We start from the raw sequence: 11,030 nt of genomic DNA on the forward strand, positions 1-11,030 counted from the left end.
AATAAACACGATACACAATGACTAACGGTTAATGACGAGTGGAAAGACAAAATGACTAATAAAAGGCAATGAACGTAACACACAATGGCTAAAACACAATGATGAGTAGAAAGACACAATAACGAACAAAAAAACTAAAAACGTAATTTTTTAATATATAATTTTTATATAACAAAGTCAGGGTGGGGTTATTGTAAGAAGTGAAAAAAAATAAGAAGTGTAAGAAGGATTTTTTCTTTCAAAAAATCATAACTCACAAACGAAAATGTTTTTTGAAAAACCGCTTCGGAGCCTCTCTAAAACGCTACCTTAGCTACCTAAAAAAAAGTTTTTTTTATGACGTCATCATTGATTAAGATTTTGGAATATTCCTTCTTACACTTCTTATTTGAACCTTTCCCAACAAAGTCATACTCTGATTAAAAACGCTACGCTCGTTTTTATGGTGTAATTTTTTAAAAAAGAATAATGTCGTATATAAAAGTTATGAACGTTTTAAAAAAGTTGGAGGAAATGACATGTGCTTTGATGTGAAGAGCGAATCAACGAATGTGAGATATTTTCCCTTTATGTCCTTTCTTTCCTCAAACTAATCTCAACCCATGGATCCATCTTATTTCCAGTCACAAATAAAATTGACGGACTAGCTGAAATTTCTATCAGTTAATGAAAGAGCCCAATGCACCAAAAATGCATGTTGGGTCTTTGATCTGCTTCTATTTTTACTTTCTATAAGCGAGCCCGAGCTTTTTCCAAGGCCCCTTCGTGCAATTCTTTGGAATTTTTAATAGTATTTAAGATTCTCTGTTTTCGATTATCTAATAAAAAATTTGTTTATCACTTTGTATTTGCAAAAGAATCTGGATAGTATAAGGATTTTTGTTGACAACTCTAAAACGGGCTATCCAAGATCAATGGACTAGATTTAATCTCACTCTTCTCATGTGTTTTTTTCACTAATCTCATTTTTGTCACTCGCTGCAGTTTAATAACTTGCAATATTATTATTGTTATTGTTGTTTTGCTTTTGTTTAGACTGCCCGGGCGTTCTTGCGGTGCTACCTGATCGTTATATAGATGCTAAGAACAAGGATTATGGAGGTATCACATTCCATTTGATATTTTCATTAGATCATTATGAGAGGTTATTTGTGATTAGTAATTTCTTACCGCATTTGCATATTCATGTGGCAGGGGAACCATTTATTGACGGGAAAGCTGTTCCATATGATCCTAAGTACCATAAGAAATGGAACACATTGGCAGAAACTATCGCTAGAACCAGGTATGACATGACCCGACCACCAAGCTAGTCACAGAACTATCAGTCTGAGCATAGTAGACATGAAGCTTCGATTTCACTATATTTCACTTTTTAGACCTGACTGTTTTTATATACTGTTCTTGTTGTTGCTACACCCTGCTAACAAAAAGGGTTGAATCTTGATTGGTATTCTCATCTTGTATAAAAACATTCGGTTTATTATTATTATTTTCTATATTTTTTCATAAAATACTTAAAAACATACTTAAAGGGAAAGGTTCAAATAAGAAGGGAAATAAAAATGAGAAGGGTGAGAAGGATTTTCATAATACTTTAAAAAAATCATAAATCACAAACGAAATCTTTTTTTGAAAATCCTATTCGGAGCCTCTCTAAGACATTACTGTAATCTAAAAAAAAATAAATTTTGGTGACGTCATGATGACATCATCATTGTGTCTAGTATTAGATACAATGGCGCATGTTGTGTCTAATATTAGACACAATGACACTGCCACGTCATCATTGTGTCTAAATTGTGTCTAAATTAGACACAATGTGTCTAATATTAGACACAATGATGACGTGAAATTTTTTTTTTTCGGGTAGCCATGGTAGCGTCTTAGAGAGGCTCCGAAGTGGTTTTCTAAAAAACATTTTTGTTTATGAGTTATGATTTTTTGAATGTTGAAAATCCTTCTTACCCTTCTTACAATAACCTCGCCCAATCTTAAATCTGCATAAACACATTCAACTGTCAGTGCAAACCCTACCCATTCAGTCAAACGTGATCACAGGCTCAATCCTTCACACCAAAAGATCTTAACTGTTTGAATCGATATTGAAGAATCATGCATGTCCGTATCATAAATTAGTACAAAACGATGTAGAAACTGAGACTGATTTGAAAATCAACCGATTGGTGGGGATTGAGCATGTCTTCTTTTGATGGGTGGTGGTTTGTTGTTGGGGAGTCTGGATGCTCGTTCTCTGTCAATGATCCCCATATCTTGATTAGGTTCTGCTGATGTTGAATTGTGGGGCTTTGATGATGTTGAATTGTGGGTTCTTTTTGTGGGTGTTTGGGATCGAAAGTAAAGAAGGGTTTGATTTGTTTTTGTCGGTGTTTGGGATTAAAAGTAAAGATGACAGGGTTGATTTGAGCGACGTTTTCAGAACCGGACCTAATATCAAACTCATTAAGTGTTTTAAAGCTTGGTGATTTTTTTACTTTTACTTTTATGTTAGTAAATTTTGTTTTTAGTCCATGAAATTTATCTCATTGCATGTTACATTCATTTTTCCCCCAAGGTATATTGGGAGGGTGCTTAGACAACATCTGGAAAAGCTACAGGCGTCGCGTACGTGATTTTTTTGGCATGGACAGGACTGACACTTGGTGGTGTGGGTGTTTGAAGAGTTTTATTTAATTATTGGCTATTATGTTTAGAAAATTTTATTTCAGTTTAATTACTAAGGCACTTTCGTCGTGGATTATGTTTTAAGTTGAACTATGGTCTATGTTGTTTGTGTTTCGGGTAAAAATCAACAATAGGGATTTTGTAACCAAATTAGTATGCGAGGTAGTGTGAAAATAACAGTGAACACAATGATTTATCACGAGGGAAAAAAAGCACTTGATCTTGAGGATTGCTGGCACAAAAAAAATCTCGAACGGTGAAAACTGTTACCTCCAATCCAGTACTAAAAAGTGTTGTGATTACAAGGGTGGAGCTTGAAATGATCGTAGCTAAGTGTTATGGAAGTATTAAGTTGCTAAGTGTGCGAGTTGTCTGTTTCCAGTGATCAATTCGGCTAGTATATAAAGAAAAACGATAACAACTAACATTCTGATAAACTCGAAATCCCTAGATTAAGTCTAAATGTTGCTGTTATCTCCCACGTTCTGAGTGATGGACTTCGTGTTTAGCCATTGTAAATGTGAGATTCAATGACCATATTTAACACGTGCTTTAATCTGCAAAACAAATAAATAATAGAGGACAAAAAGGGTTAGTTCAAATAATATGCTCAGGATATTCTAATATCCCCAAATACTTCAGAATTCTGAGAATAACTTCAGTCTTAGCAGTTTGTACTATGAGCTAAACGATAATCGGTCACAAAGCCACAAGTAGTAATGAAAGTTACAACATTGGGTTAATGGGCTTTTTTATTGTATAGTGGGTATAGTTTAGTTTAATAATATTTAAATTTAAATTAATTAGTGGGCTTTTAATCATGAAATTACAGTTGAGCTTTAATTTTAAAGAGGTAACATAATTTTTTTTCCAGGGGTAACGTAAATATTTTTTTAGGGGTAACGAAATAAAACAGTAAAAATAAAATAAAAATTTGCTGGCCAGTGAGCTTCGACCCACATGAGTCAAGCCCAATAGGGTTTTTGTGAAAAAGTATGCTGGCATACGTGACGTTAAAGAGTGAGTTTTATCAAACAATCCCAAACCCACACCCACCATCCTTTTCATTTTGTATTTCTATTAGGGTTTAGTAATTTTACGGGATGAGTCGTTGGATCACGCTTCAAGGTTCCCAAGGCCATAGATTGGGTCTCTAAGGGAGCAACAAATGAAGTACAAAATCAGGGGGATCATGGTACGTGCGTTGCTTTCGGTACACTGGTATCGCTCGAGGGAGCTTACCAAATCGCTACCGGGAAGTTGCTTAAGCTTGCTGAACAAAACGTCGTTGACTGGTTTGACAAGATCAACATCAATGCAAATGCAGATGGAAATGATCCACCAGAAACCGCAGGAAAGCACCCTAAGTTGGTGTTCGAAACCTTAAGAACTAAGGTTAAAGGTTTGGCGTTACAAACAGATTGCCCCTACACTGGGGAGTTTGGCGTTTGGAGGCCAATGATCAAGATGCGTTTGTTTGACATTGGATTCCTGGGGTACTTCCAGATACCCAATGACGAGATGGCGTTGCATTTCGCACTCAAAAACCAACCTGTTTAGGAGGCTTTATGTTTTGAAAAAAAAAATGTTTTGGGTGACTACTTAGTTGACACGATTCCTTTTGAACTATTTGCTTATGTTCCGGACTTGTATAAACCCGTTGCTTCTATATATGTAACCCGAGGCATCCATTTATAAGTAAACAAGTCAACGTTGCCGCTTCTAATTATCAATGCCTAAAACAATATCTTAAATCATTTTATTAAAAACATTGGATTGTAATTGAAATAATCTAAGTTTGTCAATACATATTTAACACATTCAATGTTTATAAAGAAGTTTTTAATGGACAAAAGTTGTACAGAACTTTTGTTGCATGCATAATGCACCTTAGTCGCTGTATAATTTGTAAGTAATGTGGGCAGGTTTGCAGTCACTTTTGAAATTGAACTATGCATCATTTTGTTAATCCACCAATTTTATTAATCGAAATTTTCGCTTGTGTACCATTCTCTAAGAAGCATCATTTATGTTTTCTCTGTCGCTATGGAGGATCAACCTATAGCTTTTAGCTAGAGTCGTAGTTAGCTGTATACAAGTATCTAGTAAGTGGGTAAGCGTAAATAGTCTGTCGTATATATTATGAACAAAATCCCTATTATAACATGTATGTTGTATTCAACAATATCCCAATTTTAACATGCATGTCACCAAAGCACCATATTTTGTTTGGCTTCAAAAGTGTGATATGGGATTCATCTGTTTTATATTATACATTTAGGTGGTATTTCTGTTCATGGTTTAAATTTGAGGAGATTAAGGTGATTTTTGGGTTGTGATGCATTTTGGTTTCGTGAATAGAAATTACCTACAACTGAGTGAACCACCACTCAGTTCAACCCATTCCAACCAACCTAGTTCAACGATTTAACTGTCAAATCGTAAAAACGGCAATCCAACACGTGTCGATTCAATCATTGCTAACAGAACTAGTTAAAAGGTACGGTTTCTAATCCTACCAATTGATCCGATCTAGTTCTAATGATAAATTTATATTACTAGCGTAAGTGGTGGTGGGGCTCGGCAACATAAGTATTAATTATTTTAAAGTTTTATTTGTAAAAGAGAAAACCAATTAAAAGTTTCGGGACCATACTCTACTTTTCTAAACAATATAATAGTAATTAAAAAGATCCAACTACTTTCAAAATAACTATATTCATTTATGTATATTTCTTAAAAACACCTTTTATTTAGGAATAATCGGTGGATTTGCTATTATTTTTGTTAACTGTTAACTTTTGTTAGTGACGTGACCATAATAACTCTGTAGCTAATAAACTGCCACAACCTGCTTGCACCCCAACCAGAAAAACAATACAACTTTGTCGATATTTGTACAACTTGGGGCTTGAATCACAAGTGTTAGTGAAGGTAATTGTCATCCTCTCTCCCCCGCCGAGGAGGTAGCGGTGGTGGTGGTGTGTAACATTTGTGAATTTCTCCGTTTTGTAATCGTTATGAAAACGTTATTGTTTCGTTACAATTATACTAGCCAACCATGAAAACCGATAATACCGTGAGGTTAATCTTGAAAGTTCGTTGAAGTTATAATTTTTGTGCCAAAAATGTAAAATATGAAACTAGAAGGACTAAAAGTATCAATTTATAAAGCTCTATTTTAAATTCCTCAAAATTTAACATTTATTTAACAATTAATAAACATCCCGTGAAATCACAGTCAAATGAGCATAGAACATAGATCGTCAAAGTTCAATCAACCAACAAATTCACAAAGAGGGAGGTCTACCCCGCAAAATCACCAGGACCAGGGCTAAAATTTCTTATAATGTGGAGCATTATAAAAGCTGGACCTGCTTTTTTAACACTAGAAGATTATAAGGCAAAGACTTGACCTTGACTTCATGGAAAGAACAAGAAAGCAAAGGTCTCCGTCAATCGCCATTGACCAAAACCCGAGCTGACGCCAGCTCATCTTATGAACAGCCCTAGCTGGTCAACGGCTATAACTGTTTGTAACAGCACCGATGCATTATATAACATTATAACCCGCTCACTGATGTAGCATGCGCATAACATACTTTGAGCCACTAATGAATATATTAAGTTAGCAACATGATTCCTTAAAGCTATTAAGTACCACAAAATGAATCTTTTGCATAGACAGTCCACTGACGAAGATAACTATCTTATAGACTATGACTAGATAAAGTGCATCAGGTCTGAAAACTGAAAATAAAGTTAATATGCTGCGACTAATTTGGCGGTGGCGGCATGTCTCTTCTAGATGCGTACCGGCTCTGGTTTCTGTACCATTCCTCATGATACTTTGGATCATATGGGACAGCCTTCCCATCAACAAACGGTTCCCCTGTCACATAAACATGCACATTCTGTAAGACTCTTAATTTATAAACATAACATGATCTAATGAGAATTTATAATTTTGTTAACAAAAGATGATGTAATGGTAATAGATAGTTACTACACTATAAAGTTTAGAAATAAGTACTACAAGTTACATACAATGGACTTGGTTTACAATGTCAACACATGTTGCATAAGTTTTCAATAATAGACGTGTCAACGGGTCCCATGCCCTTTAAGGGCAAAAGTTTCTTTAAACCATTGTATTGTAACAGCCCTTGTACACGTTGTCAAAGTCAAGTGGGGGTCCACCCACTAATTCATCTATAAAAAGTATGCAACATCGTGATACCTCCATAATCCTGAGTCTTCTTATTCCAATAATGATCAGGAAGCACGAAACGAACGTCTGTGCAGCCTAAACAAAAAGTAAATAAATAAATAAATGATGATGATGATGATGATGATGATGATGATAATAATAATGACGATGATGATGATTATGATGATAATGATACGTTTGAGAAAAAAACAGCAATGGGTGAGAAAAAAACAGCTAACTTATTACCTGTCAATAAATACGCATCCTCATGAGAGACATGTGCTCCAAAAGCATAATAGCATTTCGTTGACACCATGTAGATTTTCATTCTTGCATCATCATAGCTAGGGAGCACAAAATACAATAAAACCCAGAGTCAACTTCATAATGTTTAAAGCAAATATATGTAATGTATATTGTCTTCTGTTTATGAACTGTATTATCTGGAGTTAGGCACATATATGTAGCTGTTATGAACTGTATTATTTGGAGGTTAGGCCACTTGGTAGGGATTAATATTCAATCAAAGGATATGAAGAATCATGTGCAAACTGTGCTAGGGATCATTAGGTTTCGAACGGAGCTACCCAACGCCCTACTACCTAAGATCTACCCAACCCAACGCACGCACGCCCACTTGCTAACAGACATTACATCACAATGGCCCGTTAAGCAGAACGAGAATGGTCTAAACATATCCATGTTCTAAGCAAGATATAAAAATATTAGGTTATGATTTGGTTTATGTAACTGTGTTCCAGTATCCATGTATAAGCAACAACACAAATTAACTAAATACAAGTCCGACCAAATGCAAGTTCCATAGATAATAATAATAATAATAATAATAATAATAATACGAAACAAACTGTACCTTCCCGTCACCTCCGACAAAATGTTGATGTAGTAGTCTATAATCTCGTCTCTGGTCAGCTCACGATCTTCGGGTAGCCCGACCAAAACTAGCCAGTGCTCCAAATCATAGCCGGAATCCAGCGGCGGGTCCTCCTCCTCTTCCGAAGAACAATCAGACCAGATGGCCAAAGATCTTTTATACTTTCACACACACACATCTATCTCAAAGACCCACCAAAAATACAAATTTGATACATAGAGAGAAAACATAAATAAGTATTTATAAAGAATCTATGGTTTTCACAATTGAATATACTGATGTTTTAGACTGAACTCATGCGAGCTACTTGTTTCTTTTTGTGTTTTCTTTTGGATGGGGTGGAGAGGCGACGGGGGATGCAATGGGGTAGGAGGGTGCAGGCGGTGGATGGGGTGGTGGGTGCAGGCGATGGTGGTTGAGAGCATATTGAAATGGATGGTGGCTAGGGTTGAGACTTGAAATATGAAAAGATAGGAAGAGGCAAGAAGAGCTAAAAAGAGGTTACGCCATGTATTCTTCAAGAAGAGGACGACCAGACCTTTTTTAATTAAACGTCTTCCAAAAAAACAAACACTCTGCAGACTTAAATGTCTGCCTGTCGTCCTTTTGGCACAGACAAAAAAGGTCAAGAAAACCTTTTCTAGAAAAACAAACATGCATATTTAATGAATTCAATATATCAAAGAATAAATTACATACGATCTGAATTGCCATGATCTAATTTCATCATATTCCCCTAAAAGCATTGTGAACAAAGTGGTACATTTCATTTACTAAAAGGGTTCTGATTTTAGAACTCGCTTTGGCCCCAAAAAGTTTGAGCCGCCCCTAGACAAGACTGTATTGATGTTCGTTATGTTATAATTCAGTTTTGGAGTTGCTAACTTCACAAGGATATGATGATGTTAATTATTTCTATTCTGCATTATGAACCAATTGTAAGAACATAACTACATAAGCAAAATAAGGCCTTTCAGAAGTTTCTTACCTTAGAACTTTCAAGTCTTTTGAATATCTTTTGAAGTCAACTAAACAATTTACATCTTGGCTGCAATATAAAATTAGCTCACTATAAGTGTTAAGATGAAAAGGTCAAAATCTGAATAAATAAACAACACGCACACACACATATCTGATTTCACAAGTGTAAATTCAATAACGGTTTTTTTTATTATATTTTAAAAGCTAGTGTTCAAATCTATTATTCCTTATACTTGAAAGACACACTTGAAGCTAAAGACACACCTAAGACAAGAAACAAATGTAGAAAATAGCTAACACCAACACCTACAACTAAAGACAACCTATATAGCGCAAGGAAAGATACAAAAAACAAATATATGCGCACTTCTAAAAAATCCCTTTCCTTTACCTGGCGTCTCCCCGTGAATGCGATATTTAAATTTTCTTATTAATGCTTTAAGATATAATGGGACAGCAAAAAAATAAAAATAAAAAATTACCAAAGAAGTTTGGGGATAAATACAATTAAACCAAAACATACTCAAATGTAGCATCAACGGTATGGACCTAATCATCTTCCCCACAGAGTAGCATCAACGGTATGGACCTAATCATCTTCCCCACAGATTTAACCAAAACATACTTAAATATAACATCAACAGTATCGTCCTAATCATCTTCCTCACAGATTGTGTCTAAATTGAAGGAAAACTAAAACCACCAATAAATTGTTGTGATTCATCCATTTTCTCAAAGGTAAAAAAATACAAGGAGTAGTCCATACATGTTTCAAAGGAAGATAAAGATCCTAGTTTAAGTCGATTGATTGAGATATAATAAAAACATCAAGAAGATTACAACAAACTTCATCTATAAACAACATTAAGTGCATGTTTGGGATTCCATTTCCTAGCCTCCTTATGACTTATTTCCATAAGTTATAAGGAGTTTTGATAAGTTACACCTCCCTTACTTATCAAAAACTCCTTATACTCCCTTAAAAACGTTGCAAAAGTCAAATTACCCAAACACAATTTTTAACTTATACTAAGTAATAAGTTATAAGAAGTTTTTGAAATGGAATCCTAAACATGCCCTAAGGTAGATAAATTATTAATATTATTATAATTAAGTCTTTACCTCCTCAACCATGAGGAATAATTGGACAGCCTCTTAGCAGCAGAGCAGAAGGGAAGAAGTTGTCCCGAGAAACAAACCTGAAATTATAATTATATCTAAAGTCCATGAAGGACCCAAAAAAACCTGAGATTGAAAACAATCAATCAATCAATCTGCAAGGGAAAGGAAGGGGTTAACAGAGTTATAAATCATTCAAACAATTCACATGAACAATGAAAACAACCAACATCAAGGTTCACCATTCCATTAAAACACAAAACAATCCGGTCAGAAACACACAAAATCAATAGTAACGGTTATGGTCCCCATAATAGATAGATCTTTGAATTTATGGAATTTTAACAAACTAACTAACTCCCCAGATATGCTCAGGGGTCCAAATATGACAACAGGTACGATGAATCTCCTTCCAGGACTGATCAGAAAACTTGGTGAGTTGTCTCTTGCAGCAGTCAGGGAACTTGGAGTTGTGCTTTTCTATGGACTTGAGTTTATCTTTAAAAATCTCGAACCTCTTCTGCTTCTCTGCAGGCGTGCTGTAGGATTTGCCATGTTCAACAGCCCATGTCTCGAAACGACTCTTTATTCCTTGTTGCTTTTGTTTGTACCTCAATTTATATTTGAAAATCTTAAACCTCTTCTCCTTCTCTTCAGGTGTGTTGTAGGATTTGCCACGTTCAACAGCCCATGCCTCGAAACGCCTCTTTAATTCTTCTTCTTCTTCCTCACCGGAGGAGGAGGAGGGCCCTCCAGCAATGCAATCATAGTTTTTTATTTAACGAATGAATAAATTCATACACATATTAATAATAAAATCATCGGGATACTTACCTATTTTTGAAAAACTACGACTAATGATCGTCGTCGTCGGAGGGAAACAGAGCAACCGTCGCCCCATGAGAACTGATGCTGATGATCTCTTCCATAGAAGGGCCATTATCGCCTGGCGGCCGGCGTCCATATTGATTTAGGGTTTTTTAGGATCCTTTTCTTTTATTGTCTTCTAGAGCATTTATTACTTGAACTACATTGTTTTAGGCTGAGGGGGTGTTGGGGGCTCTAACGGGGGCGCGAGTGGGGGCTCCAGCCAATAATATTGTGACGTGTGGCAGAGAGAGAAACTGGATAAGATGGGTG

This window comes from Bidens hawaiensis, unplaced genomic scaffold (assembly GCF_021521415.1).
Source record: "Bidens hawaiensis isolate Kalapana, Puna unplaced genomic scaffold, B.hawaiensis_p1.1 tig00008515_1, whole genome shotgun sequence".
NCBI lineage: Eukaryota > Viridiplantae > Streptophyta > Magnoliopsida > Asterales > Asteraceae > Bidens > Bidens hawaiensis.